Raw genomic sequence first — 21,528 nt, forward strand, 5'->3', positions numbered from 1 at the left:
GGGGGGGGGGGGGGTGTCATTTTGTTTCTCAGGGCCATAATGAGCAAGCAGAAGTTTGAAGAAGTCGGAACAGTGATAAAATACTTTCCAAATGAAATGGAAGGTAGCATCCGAGACTAAAGGAAAACCGGAAGAACTGCTGTGTGCTCAGGACAGCAGCGGAAGAGAGGGGACCAGCAGGACAGCGAGTACTCTCAGAGAGGGACAGGTGGGTTATTTGTGCACACATGTGTGTGTGCATGTGATGTGTGCCTGTATGAGTCTATGGTATGTCTATGGTGTGTCTGTATGAGTGTAGTATGTGTGTGGTGTATACAAGTACATGTGATGTGTCAATTGGTGAAGTCTGGGGTTTATGTGTGATGTATGTGTGAAAGAGGAAGAGAGAAAGGAAGCAAATCCTCTCAGTGTAGTCGCAAACATTTTGTGAAATGACAGAAATAGTCATAGACTTGGTGTGAGTGTCTTACTTGTGAAGGTTGGTAAAAGAGATGTGTTTTGCATAGAAGACTGCATGGGAAACAGACCTTGTCTGCCGGATGAAGAGCCAACAGCCTACAGCCAACACATGAAATCCTATTTTATCTTTGTGACTAAGTTCTGAAGCGTAGTAGTGCTTAGTGGGAGGCTCATGAAAAAGAAAGAATGGGTGATGAAGAAATTGTTTTGTAAACAAAATCCTTTTGCTAAATATTTATTTTTAAGTAGCTTATTAGAGAATACCTAAGGAAACTTGTTTCAAGATTATAATTTTGGCAAGCTGTGCTTTTTTGAAAACTACTAAAATCATTTTTGCTGAAATAAAATGAAAGTCTTTCAATAGTTTATAAAGAATTGAATTATTTTTTCTGAACATGGTTATGATTATTATTAGGATATGTTTTCCTGACAAATCAAAGTATTTTATTATTTTTTTTGTAGCATTTGAATAGTAATGCTATCCTCAAGGCAACTGTATAGTAAAAGACCCACAAATGAAAATCATAGCATGTTTGTCGTCTATTTAACTTCTGGTTTTGGATTTTATTTATTTAATATTCTTCTGTTAGTCCATTTATTCATTAATTCATCTCTACATTCTTTTATCTAGCAGTTACTTACTGAGAAACCTTGATATGTCGAGCACTATTTTAGACATTAAGGGGCATAATTGAATAAACCCAACAACATTTACTGTCCTTATAGATTTCACATTGAAGTGCTTATAATTATAAGCCCATGTTCTAACACAAATTGGGGAATTCAAAAAGGAAGCGCATGGTGACTAAAGGAACCAGAAGATCAGAGTATACCTTGGCCTAAGGAAATTTCAGGACCCAGCAATTAGAAAACTGATCAAGATATTCTGTTTTCCTTCCTTCCTCTAAGTGTCTGATCTATTTTTCCTCACACTTTCTTTCTCTGAAAACTGTTTTTTGTGTACCCTGTAGATAGCACTAACATGATCAAGCCATATCCAAATAAATTTAATCTCTTCTTTGCTCCATATTCCAAGAGAAAGGTCTATGATTATACTAGGTGTTATAACTTTTTTCTTTTTTCAGTCTCTATTTTCTCCATGAGTGAGAACATTAGGCAAAGAAAGAGAGACAACATCCTCAACAGGATTTAATGCCACGATTCAGTCCCCAACCCTAGATCATGTGCATGCACATGCATGTACACTCAGGGAGGTTTTCAGCAATGAACTTAGCACCTTCTCATATGGGTCGGTCTCACAGAGCATCATGTTTTACTGCCATGCCACTGTCTGGTCCTAGTTGGTCAACTTTGGGCATATGGCTGGTCAACCCTGACCGGGGCTGGGAATGACTGATTTGGACAACATGACATCCATCATTGTAATCACATGCTCAGTACCCTTGCCAGTGCCATAGAGGTCTGTCCAGAGAATCCCTGCTGGCGCCGCTTTAGCCCCAGAGGCCTGCTTAGAGTACCCTTGCACTTCTGCTGGCCCTTGCTAGCTACAGAGAATCCTACCCAAAGTGCCCCCAGAACTCCCCTTGACACAGCTAGAGGGCCACTCAGAGTGCTCTTTTCCCAATTCTTGCTACCTCTAGAGCCACTAAAATACTTCCAGAGTGTCCCTGTGTCCCCCTGGCTCTTGCTGATTACTGCTAGCACCATGAAAACCTGCACAGAGATCCTGCTTCCTGTCTGTACCACAGAGGCTTACAGAGACCCTTCCCACCTGTTTGCACCATGGAGGCCCACGCAGGGTCCCTGCCTACCTCCTAGTACCAGGGAAGCCTGCCCAGAGCCCATCTGTACCAAGAGAAGCCCTAGTTCCTCCCCTGTAATGAACCACCTGGAAGGGGGAGCAGTGGCAATTAGCTGTGGAAAGAATCAAGCATTGAGTCAGACAGCTTCCTCCACCTCCGGGGAGTGCACACAAATGGTAACTAAGCAACTGGTCACCCCGTGAATCACATAATCAAAAAGGTGCATTATAGGCAAAATGCCAAAAGTCAAAGATAAAGATAAAAGACTAAAAATGGCTAGAGAAAAGTACCATGTTACTTATAAAGATAGCCCATCAGACTAACTACAGACCTCTTAGCAGAAACCGTAAAGGCCAGGAGGGAGTGGGGTGACATATTCAAACTTCTGAAAAGAAAATAGTTTCTGTCAAGAATACGTTCCTTTAAGTGGGAAGATAAAAAAAATTCCTAGACAAGCAGAAACTGAAGGAATTCATCAATACTTGACTGGCTCTTCATGTAATGCTTAAAGGAGTACTACATCTAGAAATGAAAGGAAGATAAATATCACCAAGAAATTACATTAAGATATAAAACTTACCAGTAGATCTACTAGAGAAAGCAGAAAAATAAATTATTTAATTTCTACCACTATGGAAATCATCCAAAAGGCAAAGATAAAAAACAACAGAAGAAAAAAGGAAATTAAACACACATGCACCCCAATCAGGAACCAACGATAAAATGGCAAATGTAAATACATACATGTCAATAATATAATTGAATGTAAATGTACTAAACTCAACCAAAAGATAAAGACTAGCTGAAAGAATTAAAGAAAAGGAGCACTCTATGCAGCTTACAAGAAATGCACTTCTTCACTTAGCCTGGTGGTTAAGGCATCAGATTTCCACATGGCAGACCATGGTTCAAGTCCTGGACTTGGCGGCTTGTTTTCTCACTTTCCCTTTCTCTCTGTTGCTCCATGGTCAAATTGGAAAAATAATGATGATGATGATGAATACAATTAAATAAAATAATTCTAAAAAATTATTTTTTCATTAAAAAGAAGAAATACACTTCATTAGTAAAGACATACATGTCTGGGGAGAGAATGTTTGGGAAAAAATCATTCAGCACAAATAGAACCCCTTCTCCTCAATAGAATTAACCACCCCAATATCAGACAACATAGACTTCAAGCTAAAATGTGTAAAAAGAGAAAAACAAGGTTATTACATAGTATTAATTGGATCTATTCACTAAAAAGATATAACAATTATATCGATGTATCCAATATTGGAGCACTCCAATACATAAAACAAAGACTGTTTGACCCAAAGAAAGAGAGAGACTCTAACACCATAATTTTTTTTCTTTTTTAATTGCCAGAAGGTGCATGCACACAGCAAGAGAAAGAGACAGAGAGACAGAGAAAGAGAGGGAGAAAACACCATTGAGTGGGACATGGTCATACCGCAATCCTTTCTCCACTTTTCCTCCATCCTTTCAGGATTTGGGACCTGCACACTAGTTCACTTGGTTTATTGTTCAAGCTGTGGGGGCCAGGATTTGACCTACAGTGGTCCATGTGCAGTCTGACCCTTTTAGCCACTAGGCCATGGGGTCAGGTCACTGACAAAATAATGGTTATGGATTTCATCACCCCACTCTCACTACTGAATAAGTCCTCTAGACAAAAATTAAGCAAATAGACAGTGGAGTTAAGTGACACTATAATCCAAATAAATCTGACAGATATGTATCTATAGAACATTCTGCCCCCAAAAAAATATAGAACACAGATCTTTTTGCAGCTGTACATTAATTATTTCTCAAGATTGACAGGTACTGACAGGGTATGAAAGAAGCCTCTGTATATCTAACAGATTAAAAATCATCTCTAGATATATATCACAGCTGCGTAAAGATCACTGACAATTCAACATATTTCAAAAATTTAGAAAAATCTAGTAGAACTATTATCACGTGTACAGAATTATGTAATGCTCAGTGTTGAAGAAGATAAATATGTCTGTATCCTTGATTTGATTATTACACACTGCATGCATATTTAAAAAACATATTTTGTCCCAGGGATCATAATATATATATATATATAATACACACACACACACACACACACATATATAAACATCATGATGAAATTGCAGAGACCTCTAAAATATCAGAAGATTAATACTCAAGAAATAATTCGGGGGGACCAGCAGTTAGTGTAATGGCTTTGTCATTCAACTCCCATGTAGTTGACTGCAGTTCGAGTCCCAGACGTGGTGGCTTAAACTCACACCAGGCGCGTGTGTGTGAGTACCCAAAATCTCAAGAGGAGAATGGAGGAGAAGGGATTGCAGCATGGCCATCCCCCCGGGGGGCTGATTTCTTGCTTTCTGTCTCTCTGTCTCTCTCTGTCTTTCTGGCGAGCGCACGTGCCCTGTAGCGAAAACCTCTCAAAAATAAAAAGATATAATTAGGGTACAGCTTTTATATCTCTCTGGCTCCCTCTGTACCTGGTCACCAGATAAAACCTGTAACTCTCAGGGCCAGCAAATAGCATAGTGGTTAAGGTACTGGATTCCCATGAGGCTGACTGTGGTTTAAATTCCGGACCTAGTAGCTTGAAACTCATGCCATGTGTGTGTGCATGCATACCCAAAATCCCAAGAGGAGCATGGAGGAGAAGGAGTTGTAGTGTAGCCATCCCTCTGGGGAGGGGAGTGATTTCTAGCTTTCTGTCTCTCTGTCTCTGTCTCTCCGATGAGCACATGCAACCTATAGCAAAACTCTTCTATGAGCACATGCAACCTATAGAAAAAAAATCTCTAATAAAAACAAAACAAGCAAACAAACACCTATTTCTCCCAGGACTCCAACTCCTCTTGTGTACCAACTTGGCAATTTCAAATTTTTCTAAACTGAAGACAACATAGGTGACCATTTTTTCTGTGTGGGAAATGAGTTTGCAAGATTTAAAGTAATTAATGTGATAAAAGAGAATGATGAGTTGATCTAAGCACACTGATATATAAAGTGTTTCAAATATCTCCTTATACATAATGTAATAATAAAGTAAAAGGCAAAAGATCTCTGTTCATATCGTTTGCAGAATATCATCTAGCCATTTTGAGCTTCCAGTTTTTTATCTGTAAATGAATAGTATGCAATACATATTTATTTCAACTTTCTATGTGAAACTAAGTGCTTTAAAAAAAAGTATATATATGTTCTTACTTCCAAGACAGAGAAAATAAATAATGTGAAACAATAAAAGTAATTTATAAAGTGCCTATAAATGGAATCAATTACTATTAAACAAGATAATGATTTCAAAAGAGTGTTGCAAATTCTAAAATATGGTGATGTTTAAAACATTCTTGTCAGACCTTCTGAAAGTTGGTTCAGAAGCATCTGAGGCAGTATCAGCTAACCATCTGGTGGAGTCTAAAGGAATCAGAAGAAAGAATTAATTTGCTTCCTGCATTTGCTTGTGTGAGGTGGTTTTCTCTTATATATCCTGTTTCCTGTTTGGTGTCCACAGGCTCTCAGTCATCACTATGGTGTCAGTGTCCATGGGTCACCCTCAGTGAACATCTGAAGAACCACAACCCAGGCTCTCAGAGTTCTCCCACCAGGGTCAGAGCCTGTGGAAGCCCGGTAGGTGTCCATTGCTAGAGTGAGGTCACTGCATTGGCATTCTTTTTACCTTTGAGTTCATTCTTCTTGTAAATAATATTATCTGTTTTTAAATCTGTAACTTAATTCTCAAAAAGGAACATCTGTGTGTCTTTGACAAAAAATATATAGCGTACCTCTCCTGAGTATATTTTTCCCCCTACAGAATCTAATTTTTTTAATCAAATTGAATTAGCAGTTGGATTGTCTACATGTCACATCTTAGCTCCATCTTCTACTCTAGAAAGCCCATTAAATCTGATGCCAGAGCTGACCGCTTACAGCATACTGCTAATGGTCATGGAGGCATGTGAGCAGATCAGTAATACAAAATAATACAAATCCAGCAAAAATGCTCTTTATTTCAGTCAAGACTTCCTCCATTTTGCCTTAAATCTAACTGTTCATTTTCAGATGGATTAATCGCTCCTCATTCTTTTTTTTTTTCCTTAGAGGTATTTTTCCTTAGGGCATCTGCGCTCACAAGAGAGAGAGAGAAAGAGAGAAAATGAGAAACCCCCCCCCCCCCAGGGGGAATGACCCTGCTATAATCCCTTCTCTTCCAGTCTCCTCCTGGGATCTTGGGCATGCACACTCATGTACCTGGCATGAGGTGCAGGTGCCACCAGGTCCTGGATTCAAACTATAGTCTGCCATGTGGGAGTATAGCAACATAACCATTACACCATCTGTGGGCCCCACTGCTTATTCTCTTAAACTGGAGACCAAGATCATACCCTGTAGGAATCTTTCCATAACTCTCCACCTTATTATCCATTCTTCACCTCATGACCTTTTATATCTAGCACAGTTGCTGACACTTGATAGGCGATTTACAAATATTGGCCAAATGAATGAATTCGGTTTACAACACTGTGGTAAAAAGAATAATGCTCCTCGCCGATATGCCCACAAAATGATCTCTAGGACCTGTGAAAGTGTTAGGTTGCATGGCAAAGTGAAAATAATGTAGATGGAATTGAGACTTCTCATGAGTTTACGTTGAGTGGAGAGATTATCTCTGTTCTTCATGGCCCTAATGCAATCTCAAGGGGTTTACAGGTGAAAGAGGGCTGTAAGAGCCTCGGTTTCAGAATGACACAGCTGTGGAAAAACATAGTTTGGAAAACAGAAGAACCTGAGTGGCCAGGAACCAAGGAATGCTGGTGACTGCTGGAAGCTGGAAAAGGTGTGGAAACAGCATATCTTCTAACTTGGCAGGAGGAATACAGCCCTTCCGATGTCCTAATTCTAGTGTGCTGAGACCCTTTCAGACTTCTGCACTCCTGAACTGTTAAGGTAATAAGTGTGTTGTTTTGTTTTGAGCTCCAAGTTTGCAGTTCTTTGCCACATTCAGCATCGGTGAGAAGTGAATATAGACACTGTAATGTAGGTTATTTCTTCCCTTGTTTGAATAGCTAGCTTGTCTGTCTTTCTCAATGTCAATGTCATGGGCAGAGTCTTTCAATCTGAGAGGAAGCATGATGCGGTGAAAATACATTGAGCTTATAAATTAGATGACTGACTTTCTAGCCCAATCCAAGATGTTTTTGACCTTGGGCAAGTCACTAAACTGTACTAAATATTTTTGTTTGTTTAATAGAAACAGTAATATACGCTTCACAGGGACATTGTGAAGATTAAAGTAACACATAACTCCTCTACTATGGGCCACAAAACATATTCAAATCAAAATAAATAGTATTTTGCACAGTGAATGAAAAATCTAATAAGGCATAAACACTGAATGAGTGGTGTGAGTTCTGATGAGGTTTCTGGACTTCAGACCTGACGTTGACCTCGCATGAATGGAAAGATTTACACATGTGATACAGAGACAGGAACGACCTAGCCTGTGTCAAAGTGGTTTTCAGTATGAACTAGCAGCGGGCAACACAGCAGAGCTGCAGGTGGTGCCACGGATTGAATCCAGGTCCTATAACTTACAAACGGTGGCAGTCTGTGGTCACTGTAAAGGAAAGGTAGCTCTAGGAATTTAATATGCAAATACTTCAAAAGGATATGGAGCAAAACATTTATACAAGCTTAATGAAACATTAGCTGTTGTTAGTGGTACTTAAAGATGTATGTGGAGATGAGAATGTGGGAAAGAAGTGCGAAGAAGCTTTCTGGTCTAGTTAGCTGGAGCAGAAGCCTCTTCCAACCCACACAGGTTCAGCTCCGGAGGTGCAGGAAGTAGGGGCACGACTGTGCCATGCAGAAAGCCACATGAGAAGACACCATGTTTGTGCCCTGGGTTCACCTGAGCACTCTTGGTGTGCCCTTGATCCTGACTGGCAGCAGAGTTGACACAGGATCATGGCATAAGGACCTGGCTGAGGGTGTCCATGTTTGCCTCTTTTTCTCTTTGTCTAATGAAGGAAAAATTTAAAAAAATAAACTTTAAAATAATCTGCAGAAAAAAAAATCTCCAGTGAAGGAATTTTATGTACTCTTACAAGAGTGGGCAAGAGAGTTCAACTAGAGTTTAAGTTTAATAAAGATATAAATCTCGTTTTGCTATGGTTTTAATTCACCAATTTATGCCCAACACCTAGCACAATGTCCAGTCAATACAGGTTCTGTTTAAATATTTCCTCATCAAATGTATCTGCCTGAAGTTTAAACCAGGGTTGGCCCAAAGCACAGTGGCTAAGTTCATGAGCAGAAGACAGATCCCACGTGGCCAACTGTGATTTGAATCCCAGCCATGGTGGCACCATGTTGGGCATGCCTAGAATCTAGATGGGATGGAAAAAACGGAGGAAAAACAATTTGGCATGAACCAGGTGCTGTTGAAGAGAGCTTTCTATCATCTGTCTCTCTCTTGTTCTTGTGCTTCACAGGTACTAGTTGGCCTAAAGAAAAAAAAAATTGTAAAAAAAAGTTCAGACTAGAGTAAGAAGTAGTTTATCAGCTTTATTTTGCATTCATTGGAATGTAACCAGTTTGAGTGAAATACTTGAGTCTCTTCCATCACTTCAAGCCAGATAAGACATGACTTAAGTCACCCCAGGGGTAGGGGTCTATACTTCTCCATTGTTTGCTCATGTGACTGGCTGTCAAATTCTACCATTATGAAATGAGAAAAGAGAAACTGGTGGGCTGTGTTGATGTGTACTGTTATGATCTAATCTTTTTGCTTGATTTTGTAAAGTGGTGATCATAATGCAATTATAATGATGTAAACCCTGTATAACTAGGTAAATCCCAATTCAGAACCTGTCTTTGTGTCTTATGATCTGAACAATTTATCTGCTATATCTTCTGGGATTGTAACTAAGCATTTTATCAGACAGCAAAGAGTATGGCCCAGAATTGGTCCATGACCGATACTCAATGAGTTCCTTTATTTCTCGGCCTTAGCGAGTCCTGGTGTTTTCCTCCATCACCTCATAGACACAGGCATTATCTATAGTACGGAACAGGTCAGTAAAGTGTTTCCTGGAACCTATCTCATGCCTTATCTCTTCAGCACTCTTATTCAAATGGAGTTATCTTGCTTTTTACAGACAGACTCTCTGTCATTTTAGTGCCACGCAGAACATTATATCACCACTAAAATATCATTTTTCTTGGGGAATAATATCTGTATCAAGGTGTATGGTAGGAAAATATAAATCTTTCTTCCAATAGGTTGAGTAAGAATTAAAATAAGAGTAATGATTTTGTAAGATTGTGGAAGATTGTAGCATAAGAAAAATGAGGCTGGGTATTTAGGTAGTGTTGATTAGAAAGTAGAAAACAATCATTTGCTGCTGTTACTGATTTATGGTTCCCTTTTAGTGCATACATTGAGGTTATATGCTCCAGAAGGAAACCGTAGACAATTCATAATTCATAATGTTTAGAAATATGCATATGATAAAGTAGCTAATGTTAACAGGGAACAGGATAACAGATATCCAGAGGCTTCCTCTACTGTGTTCAGGATGTCAATGGTACTGTTTTTATTATGATTAGTAATTTTAATGCTTTTCAATAAATCTCATTTTATAACAATAGCTTATGAGACACCATAGGTATAGTCAAAAGATTAGGAAAGCTGGGGCTAAGACTAGCTCCATTATGCTCTGGTCCCAAAACTCATTCCTCTAATTCCAGGACCTTCACTTTTCACATCAGTAAAATGTATATCACATAGCTGATATGGTATGTAAAAGCTTTTTAAAATGATAAAGTAAGGGACTAACAGATCTAACAGATGGCGTAATGGTTACATTGTTGGTCTCCCACATAGTCAACTTTGGTCCGAGTCTTGGACCTGGTGGCTTAAAACTCATGCTGGACATCTGTGTGTGCATGCCCAAAATCCCAAGAGAAGAAAGGAGAAGGGATTGTACTGTGGCTATCCTCCCTGGGAGTGATTTCTCATTTTCTCATTTTCTGTCTTTCTGGCAAGCATAGACACCCCATAGCAAAAATAAAATAATTTTTAAATTTATTTTTATAATTATTTATTTAGTTTTTATTTATTTGTTCATTTATTTTAATTTGACCAGAGAGAGACACACACACAGAGAGAAAGAAAGTGAGAAATCAAGCTACCAGATCCGGGACTCAAACCATGGTCGGACATGTGAGAGTGTCCAGGGCCTTAACCATTATGCCATCTGCTGGTTTCCCAATAAAATAAAATTTAAAAATGATAGAGTGCTATGCTATAGAATTAATGTGTGAATGTTGGTTCAATTCTACTACAGTGTAGTCCTTCTCAAACCTATGAAAAATATAGATATGCATTGGAAGCTTTGAAGGCTGAAATCCTTTCAAGCATTAAACGGAGACAAGTATTTGGGTGATTAGCTAGTCAATTACTTGGTTGACTTTTGTGGGTTTCCTGGTAACTCCACTTGACAGTACCACTTTTTAAATAATCATTTGGGTCCGAGACAATATTAGTTTTCTAATATTTCATGTTCAAACTTTCATAAACCAGGTCACTTAAAATAGTTTAGAAAAAAAGCTTAAAACTATTAAGAAAACCAAAGTTATGATATTAGATACAGCCCCGTGAATTTTCTTCTTTTAAGAGAGATTTTTGCTCCATGGCATGTGTGCTCACCAGAAGGGCAGAGACAAAGAGAAATAAAACGAGAAATGACTCCTACGGGGGCCAGCCATGCTGCAATCCCTTCTCCTCTAATCTCTTTTTAGAATTTTGGGCATGCATGCACACGCACCTGGCGAGAGTTTGAAGCCACTGAGTCCAGACTCGAACTGCAGTTGGCAATATTAGTTTTCTAATATTTCATGTTCAAACTTTCATAAACCAGGTCACTTAAAATAGTTTAGAAAAAAAGCTTAAAACTATTAAGAAAACCAAAGTTATGATATTAGATACAGCCCCGTGAATTTTCTTCTTTTAAGAGAGATTTTTGCTCCATGGCATGTGTGCTCACCAGAAGGGCAGAGACAAAGAGAAATAAAACGAGAAATGACTCCTACGGGGGCCAGCCATGCTGCAATCCCTTCTCCTCTAATCTCTTTTTAGAATTTTGGGCATGCATGCACACGCACCTGGCGAGAGTTTGAAGCCACTGAGTCCAGACTCGAACTGCAGTTGGCCATGTGAGAGTCCAGTGATGTAACCACTATGGCGTCTGCTGATCCCAACCCCTGTGAATTTAACACCACCTCTCCCACATAACCTGTGCATGATTTTAGAAAGTATGATCTGTGTGGAGTCTCACAATATAGAAGTAAGTTTTTCTTTCCAAATTAGTTTTCATTTTTTCTAAAGATTGAGTAAGTCTTCGTTTTAGACTTTGGTCCTAAAAAATCCACAGTGCTGTAAACCTGAGCGTATTTGGTCTTACCAAATTCTGGATAACTATGTAATACATTCCTGTATTTCTGACATTTCATTATTGATAAGGTATTAGGAAAGTATCCCTGAATCATGAATTACCAAGTCATTACAATTACTCCCACCATCTTATACTCAGATACTCTGTGGTGACCCCCCTCTAGTCTGGAAAGTCAGAGCAATGTATATGTCCTATAAAGGCACATAATGACAAACTTGAGAAAACTTTATCCCAATTTGCCTGGGGTGGGAAGCATAAATGAAGAATTAATTTTATGTGTTTTCCTCTTAACTTTCTTATAAAAGTGAACTTTAGATTCACCCAATTAGAAGCTGAGGGGTCAGCTGGTGGCGTGGTGATTGGGGCAACTGGTTCTCACCTGGTTGACTTATGGTTCAAGTCCTGGAGCTGATGGCCTGGAAAACGTGCCCAGTATGTGTGCATGCTTACGTAAAATTTGAGAGGAGATGTAGGAGAAGGGATTGGGGAGTGGCTCTCCCCCCTTGTGTGTGTGTTGGGGGGTGGGTATTTCTCTCTTTTGTTCTCTCTCAATTGCTCTCTAGCAAGCACATGCACTCGATAGTAAAACACTTACAAAATAAGAAAGCAAGAGAAGAAATTGGGCTGTCATTGCTGTTTTTCTGTTTTATTGCTGCATTTGTCAGTTACTGACAACCGAATATGAATTCTTGAAATATAATACAGACAGCCCTGTCCCACCCCTCGCAATTTTTATTTTTAATTTCCCCTAGAAAATAGAATGATGCTTAGGATTGCACATGTGTGCAGGTGTATGTGCACACAGACATGCATGCTCCTGTGTTGATAGTGGGAGTTAGTTGACTTAAGTCATCTAATTTAAAATTCACAACAACCTCAAATGATAAGGATTCTAATCCTTACGTAATTAGTCCTGAATTGCATTTAATAAGCGAGAGGAGTAGAATTGACACTCATAACTACCCGATTCCAAATACGCTTATGTGTGAGTATTTGTGAGCAGGTAGGTGTATGGATGCTTAACAAAATAGTTCACAACATATTACTGATCCAAATCTCGTCAGCCATCCACTTACGACACGAAGAGATGATGTCTCCTTGTCAGTTTGTATTACTGGTCAAAATCTAGGAGAGATGTTTGTGATCATAAACGTGAGGGGACTAGCTCTGCTGTCACAAGGGAGAGTAGGTCCACTTTGTCTCTTGCTTTATTTAGTGCCTGTAGGTTTATCAGCTACATTTGCATTCAGGGATGCCCGACTCTTGTACCAATATATTTTATGCTAATGAAACACCAGTTCAAATTGGAGGTTGACAATAAAAATCTAATATTCAGTGTCCAGGCATGAGTTTTTGGAAAAGACTAACCCTTCCACAGATTCTTAACTCCTTTTTGGAAAAATCAATTGATCATAAACATAAAGAGTTATTTTCTGGATATTCAATTTTGTTCTATTGATCTATATGCTTATATTTATGGCAATATCACTATTAATTACTGTGGCTATAAAGTAAGTTTTTAAATTAGATAGTACAAGTTTTCTAACTTCTTTTTCAAAATTATTTTGACTATTGAAAGATCTTTGTATTTTCAGTAAATTTTTGATGGGTTTATTAACTTCAACATTTCTGCTGGGATTTTTCTTTCACTTTATTTGTGATAGTATGTGCTTGCATAGGAGAAAGAGAGAATTATCTTCAACAGAGCTTCACCATGCTGAGATCTGCTTGCCAGCTCTCCAGCTCGTCAGGCTCTTGGGCACATTTGAACCCACATGGGATGTCCTGGCATAGACTGGCAGGTCCAGGGGTCTGAAGCTACAGTTGGCTATGTGACTGATCACATTGCTACTGACCATGCCACCAGGCTGGGCCCTGCTGGGATTTTAATAGAAATTGAGTTGAATCAATCAATCAATTTGGAAGTGAATTGTCATCTTGACAATATTGTTTTCCAATCTGTGGAAATGGAATGATCTTCATTTATTTAATGCAAGAATTAATCTTAGCCATACTTTATAGCTTTAATTGAATATGTCTTATTATTTGATTAAATGTATTCCTAAATAACCTATCATTTTTAATTTTATTATAAAAATTGTTTTCATAATTTTTGATTATCTGTGGCTAGCATGTACAAATAAAGTGAACCAATCCTGTATCCTGAAGCATTGCTAAATATTAGTTCTAGGGATACTCATGTAGATTTTAGAGGGTTTTCTACAGGATTATTTAATCAGGAAGTGAAAACAATTTCTTCTTTTCCTAGTGGGATGACATTGTTTTTCTAATGGATTGATAAATTTATTGATTAATTGATTTGCTTCATAATATTGACTAGAACATCTGCACGTTATTGAGTACTTTTCTATTATTGATTTGCATTTTAATTCTATCGTGGACTTCTTTGAAGTTATATTACTTAGAAGTTTGTGATTTAATCTCCAGTAGTTTGGAGATATTCTTGTTATCCCTGTGTTATTGAGTTCTAGTTTAATTAGATGATGTACAGAAAAAAAAATTTGCGTGAGTTCGAATTATTCAAATTGGCTAGAATTCCTTTTAGGTGAATGTTTTGCATTTACTGGGAAAAGTTGGCATTTTTTGTGTTGCTGCGCCAAGCGTTCTGTAAATATCTATTAGATCCAGTTGGTTGATAATGCTCAATTCTAAATTCTTGCTGATTTTTTGTCAGCTAGTCTTGTTTATCACTGAGGAACGTTGTTCAGTTGTGTATTTGTGGACTTCTTCCCGTTCTACCTGCTTTTACATTTTAAAACAATTGCATGCCTTTATGGGCTGCACTATAATTTTTTGTTTCTTACCTATTTTATTTTTTATTGACATATAATAGTAGTACATATTTGTGAGGTGCAATATGATTTTTCAATACAAAATACAACATACATTGATTAAATTAAGCTGATTAGTATATTCGTCATCTCAGCCATTTCTTATTAGTCTTTGTTGTAAAATGTTTTGTTGTAAAACATGCAAAATTCTCATTTTTAGTTATTCTGAGATATGCAGTAACTAGTTGTTAACAATATTCACCCCATTGTATTTTATAGCACTAGAAATAATTCCTCTCCTCTACCCGTCATTTGATTTCCATCAACCACCGTCCCTCTAGCCCCCTCTCCCATCCTCCCCTCTCATTCTCTAGTAGTGGCTCTTTTGCTCTACTTCCATGAGGTCATTCTTTTCCGTTGTTACCTGTGAGTGAGAGCACATGATATTTCTATTTCTGTGGCTGGCTTACATCACTTCATTCAGAAATGCATTATAAAATAATCAAATTAGGCGAATTAGTGTATCTATCATTTACATATTGTATCATTTATTTGTGGTGAGTTTTGTGTCAGTGAGAGTATCACAAACAGGAAGGATTGCAAAAATGGGAACATTAGAACAAAAGCTTTGCACAGTACCATGACCAGTGCATATATGGAACTTTGTCATCCAACCTGCTCTCCTATGCTGCTCTGCCTTTGCAAACCTAAGTATAAACAAACAAAGGTTAGCAATCACACTGATGGAGATACTTGCCAGGCATGAAGGTGAGAAAACATTTCAATTGATTTAGAATGATCCCGGGGACTTTCACTTCTGAAAAACCTGCAGTGCTTGAGATGCTCTCATGAAATTAATATCTGTAAATGCATTTCATTTGTAGCATTGAAGATGACAATGGGACATTTTTTCAATTAAAAATAAGTATGATAATAAATATCATATATAATTATAATAAATAATATCTCAGAATGTCTGAAAAATAAACCTACCTGCTTTTATAAGTCCAAAAAACAGTATCATAAGATAGACTTGCAACACTAGCAATAATAAACCTGAGCTATGGTCAATTTACTACAGTAGGTTTACCATTTTTCTCTATGGCAGAATAAGAAGAACAAAGAAAGACAATGGTAGGTTTAAACATCTTGTATTAAGCACTTACCCTTTTGAGTAGTATATGACAATAAATGACCTCTTCTTTGAAAACAATAGTTAACTATCATTACTTGAAATTGTTTCAATTATTTAATCTATTTACCCTTTTACAGATCTTTCCAACATACCTGCTGTATTGTTTAGGTTTTTATTACCTCTGCTATTGTCTCTCAATGGAAATAACTCTTAATATGCTAATCACCCTCTCTACTACTTTCTTCAGAACCTGACATCTCAAACCATCAGGGATCATTATCTTCATGTTGCTCACTCCCATTCACTTTTCAACTGACTGCAATTTAAAATCCATATTCATCACTGTTTTCTGAAAGGTACTGCCAATTGGTACCTGTTCGTTTTGCTAACAATCCTTTCACAGCCCACCAATTTCCCTCCTCCTCTTTTTTATTGCCACAGCCAAACTGTTTCACAACTCAACTAGAAACTAGCATTATAGACCAAAGAACTTAGTTCAAGCATCACCTCGTCATCTGAGGTAAACAAAATAGTATTAAGAAAAAGAAGGTATTTGCCTAGGGGGCATTTATTCTTCACTGTTCCAAAAAACCCTACTAAGTCCTAATTTATTTCTCTTTGAATTCTAGCTTGATAATAATAGCCAGCTGATAATCACTTTAGAAAGATTTTTTTTTTCTCAAATACCCTAGTTGAGCTGAAATATTTGAGGGAGGAAAAAAGACACAAATTATGGGCAACTCAGGAGGTAAAATTGTTCCTAAAATAACAAGACAATTGTGGTAAAATAAGAGAGTTCACATTTTATATCACAAGACAAGGCAGTTACAGCAAATTGCAGTTTCACCTGAAATACATATCAGGAAGTTGAAGTACTGGATCTGAGGTGAATTCTAATAACAGACTGTGACATTTCTTCTTAAAAAGTTGGAATGCCTAAATAAAGTCCACCTAAATATATGTTAAGCATGTAACATACATAATACATAAACCAAATATGTTATTATCCTTAAACTGCCATTCTTCTTACACTATAAAGTCATATAAGTTAGAAACCTATAAATACCCCCAAAGCTTTCTTTCTTAAGGTGCCTTGCAATCACCAAGTTGTACTTATTGAACTTCCTAAACAATTTTTTGTCATGGTTGACACGTTTTTATGAAATATTTTATTTTACTTGATGGCGCAAACATCATGAACAATTTCTGTATTATGTAAGAATAGCACTTTTAAGCATTTTTTAATATTTATCATTTAATAGCTTCTAAACTAATAATATTTTCCATTTAAAAAATAAGTGTGTAAATTCTATTTAAAATTCCTAGTGTCTCAATATTACTATTGAGTTGTTTTAATTGCGAGCAAAATTTAAATCTTGCCATTATCATTTATGATTGTTAACGATAGAAGTAAATAATTTTATGACAAGGTTAATATCACCATATTTTATTCAATCATTCTATTGTTAGAAATTCAGAGTGTATATCTTCCATTGGTGTTCACTTTTGCAATGAATATCACTTGATGATCTTTGATCTTTATTTTTTATTTATTTAAAAAAATTTTTTTCCAATAGTGAGAAAGTCAGAGAGAGAAAGAGGTATAATCAATAGGATCCTCAAACTGTGATCCACCCCAGTTTCAGCCAGTCCCAGATCTTATCTGGATGCAAATCCAGAACCTCTCCACAACATGGAGATCTTTGAGCATGATAAATCATTACATTGTTTTCTTAGGTTTGACTTCCTCAATTATTACGTCAAAAAGAATACTATGAAATACTATTCAGCCATGAAAAACAACAAAACCCTGGCTTTTGACAGAAAGTGGAAGAATATGGAAGATTTACTGCTGAGTGAAGCAAGACAGGATATGAAGGAGAGACATTGTATGTCCCCGCTTAATATATACCAAATGTCCGCACTCTGTGACTGAAACTGATTGACCACAGGATCTACAAACACAATAAATAGGTATAAATACAAGACATAATGTGTGTGGAAGAATAGGGCCTAAGGAAGGACACTGAGAAGAAAAATACAGAGGAAAAGCATTAATGGGACAAAGAAATGTGGTATTATCTGTTGAAGATATTTTATAGTTTAATCAACTGGACATGGGAGAAATGTTCACATATTGAAACATTCACTTTGTAAGTTAAAAGAGGTAATTGAATGTATAAAAAAATTAATTAATTAAAATAAAATAAAAAATAAAAAAGAATACTACTTCACAGGCTCTTCATATTACCAAATTACTGTTTAAAATCATTATGTCAGTTAAAAATTCTTTTTCAAAAAATTTAGGAAGCAAAAAATACAATGTCTCCACATTGAGATCAGTTTTTCATTTCCATTTTAGTCATTTTTAGTGTTTGTCAACATCTGAACAGCTCAAAGAAATAAATTTGTAGAGCCTATAGAGTTTCTGAAAAACCCAAAGCACCTCTAGATGTTATTTAGTTGAAAACAAAAAAAAATTGTCTTAATGGTTGTTTAGTAAATAGGATACCATCCATGACTTTGAGGGAAACCCCCAGAGAGGATCTGGTAAAAGGTGCAATAGGTTGTAGGAGGAAAGATGGCGACTTCATAGACCTGATGGCCAGGAGTGGGTTGCTAGCCAGAGATTTATGTCTTTCAACCTGACGATAAACTCCAGGTATTTTCTAGACACTCTATAATCCTATTTATCTCTTGTCAGCATATTTTGAAAAAAGTCTTATATTAGATTTGCAATTAGTCAAATCTAACATTACCAAGAAGTCTGGCAGCAATTTCGTAGCTTCCACTTGCCAAGGCAATCACATTTGCCTCTCTTGTGTCACATTTAAATAAATGAAATGAATAATCTTTCTAACTTACCATACACATTTTATGTTTTTAGTTCTTTATTTTTTATACATACTTTTCTATAAATATGGACAATTTACATACCTATCACAATACAGAATGTTATCATGATCCAGAACCTTTCCTGACCCCAGGATCCTTTTATGTAACTAACTCCTATAATATCACAGTCTTACTTAAAACTGTGATTGATTTTGCTTGTCCTCGATACTACTGGAATAATAAAATGTGTATTGTTTCAGCTTCTGTTTCCTTTTACTCAGACGTATGTTTGTGAGTTTTTGTGCTTACAGTGTGCTTTCTGCATTTTTATTATCAAGATAGCCAAGTCATGCATTCATTCTATTACATGCAGTCCTTCAGTAATAATTCTAGAAATACCTTTGTGAAGACACGTACACACTTCTGTTTGCTAAGAGTGTAAATACCAAGACATAGGGTATAAATATGTTTGATCGATACCACCAATAAGTCTTTCAAAGTCGTATTTTGAACTGAAATTCCCAGCAGATTGATTTTTTTTTATTGTGGTGAAACACTGATAACATCAAATTTGTGATTTTTTAATCATTTTTAAAGGTATACTAATTCTGTGGCTTTATTTACATTTACAATGTTGTACAAACCCTACTGTCATTGTTCTGTCACCTAGATGGAAACTCTGTACTCATTAATCAACTTCTCCCCATTTCTGCCTTCCCTTAATGCCTGTAATATCTATTGTACTATCCAGAATTTACCCAATCTAGGTATTTCATATAAGAAGTACTATATAATATTGTCTCTTTTGTGTTAGGCTTTCATCATTTAGCAGAGAATATGATGTAGAAAAATGATTACTGTGCCTATCCTAGCCTAAACTTTAAGAACATATAGAGCTTTTCAGGAGAGGCATCATATTTGTGGGACACAGAAATGGTTTATCAACTGGACTGGTCTGAGAAATATTTCACGTTACATAAATTCTCTTTACAAGGCAAATGATGTATACTGATTGAAAGTTTAAAAAAATAATAATTAGAAAGGGCCAGCAGATGATGTGGTAGTTAAGGCACTGAACTCCCACAAGGCTGACCATGGTTCAAGTTTCGGACCTGGTGGCTTGCTTTCTCCCTTTCTCTCTCTCTCTGTCTCTCTTCCTGGTGAGTGCATGTGCCCTGTAGCAAATTAAAATATAATAATGACAATACTAAATAATTATTAAAAATAATAATGATGAGAAGAATAATAATAATCTAAAAAATGAAAACTATTTGATGATGATGTGGATAGTAACATCTTTGTCTTGACTGAGATGCATTATAATCTTGCTGGAAAAAGAAATGTTATATAACATAAATATATATGTGATTAAATGTAATATAAAAAATTTATAAGTGGAAAAAAAGAACATATAGAGCTTTCATTTCTGAGCTCTTAGAAATCCTAAAGTCCCTATCAGAATTCTAGATGAAACCATGTGATGGAAGACATGAAGAGTCCATTGGAGAGCGTGGTCCTTGAGATTAGATGAGGGAGAACTCAAGACCCAAATATATCCCTAACCCATTTCTAGTCAGCTCTCAGTCATTCAAAACTCCTTAGCAGAGACATAGGTCCAAAACTTGTAAGCCCATGTATGTCAAAAAACCATACTGTAATCCCCCAAATATGTGCCACTATCATATGTAAATTAGAAATTATAATAAAGTTATTACTAAAACCTCAGCAAATGTAAAAACTAAACAACCCACTAAAGACTTTGCACTGCTAGCAGACATCAAGGTGAGCACAAATAAGCTACTACTCTGTGAAAGTCTGAGCCTCAGAATCAAGATGATTGCTGTTTTAAGTCACTTAATTTCTTAACTTTTTTTTAAAAAAGAATTGTTTACTTCATTTTATTTATTATTATTACTTACTTCCTTATTTTAAAATTTGACCAGAGGAAGACAGAAAAAGAGAGAAAGGGAGAGTGAGAAAACGAGCTGCCAGGGCCAGGACTCAAACTGCAGTTGGCCACGTGGGAGTCCAACACATTAACCACCACACCACTGTAGTAAGCAGCACATCAGTCTCGTAAGCCACCATATTTTGAGGGTAACGATTACATGGAATTAGATTAAAAAGAGTCAAAGATTGGTACCCAGAAGAGGGCTGCTGCAACAAATTCAAAATACATAGCACTGGCTTTAGGTTCAAGGGACAGTAACGTAATGGGACTAAAGAACTTTGAGCAGGTTGTTAGGAGGAGCTAGAGAAAAGGTAACCCAAAGGATGTGGGTTAATGAGGCTGTCACATGTGGTTATGTGGAAGACAGAAAAGGTACCCAATAAATTTGTGAGTCTGGCTAAGGAAATTGTCAGGCAGAATAGCCAAAATACCAATGAGCTTTAAAATTTGCCTGTGATAAAGAATATTGGAAGTGAGATGAGTGAAAAGAGGAACCACTGAATTTTTCTCTACATGGCCTCAGTCCATTCTCATGTAAATGCAACGCTGCGTGAGTTGTTGCTTTGAAAGAAAAAGATACTATTCAGGCAGAATTCATGCTCCAGAATGGAAGGGCAGAGTTTCAGAAATCATGCATTTACTAGCATCATTACATCTTAGTAATGGGAGGAATGTTGGACTCCTTTCAGCTTTTTGGTAGCAGGTTCGGGATTTTACACATATTGGACACATTCGACACCAGCCCAGAGTAGCAGACTAAATTGTCCAGGATCACACAAGCAGGTGAGTGGCAGATGCTGAAAACAAAATCTAGTCCTCCTGACATCCTTCCTGCTGCACGGCCTCGGAGCCTCCTTCTCTTCGCAATGTGAGACAGGCTAGTGGGAGAGACTTCTCAAGGCTGAACTGTCAAATTGAATCGGGGCTGCTTGGCAGTGTCATGGGGAGAAATAATCTAATGGGCTAAAATGAAGAGTGAAAAATAGTTCTCAGCGAGAGGCATCGACTTCCTTGGTATTTTTCTCTCCCCTTATTTTTACAGACACGTTAACGGCAAATTTGAGAAGGTTCCTTTGTGAATCAGGTTAGGGCCATGATTGTTCAAAAAGCTCGT

At 37.0% G+C, this 21,528-nt stretch overlaps 1 pseudogene; it reads left to right on the top strand.

Moving 5' to 3' along the window:
- Nucleotides 1-2,513: 2,513 nt before the first annotated feature.
- The window catches only part of LOC102473321 (methyltransferase-like protein 6), a 34,945-nt pseudogene continuing 15,930 nt past the window's right edge, over nt 2,514-21,528 (top strand).

Source organism: Tupaia chinensis, unplaced genomic scaffold, assembly GCF_000334495.1.
Source record: "Tupaia chinensis unplaced genomic scaffold, TupChi_1.0 Scaffold000045_1, whole genome shotgun sequence".
NCBI lineage: Eukaryota > Metazoa > Chordata > Mammalia > Scandentia > Tupaiidae > Tupaia > Tupaia belangeri.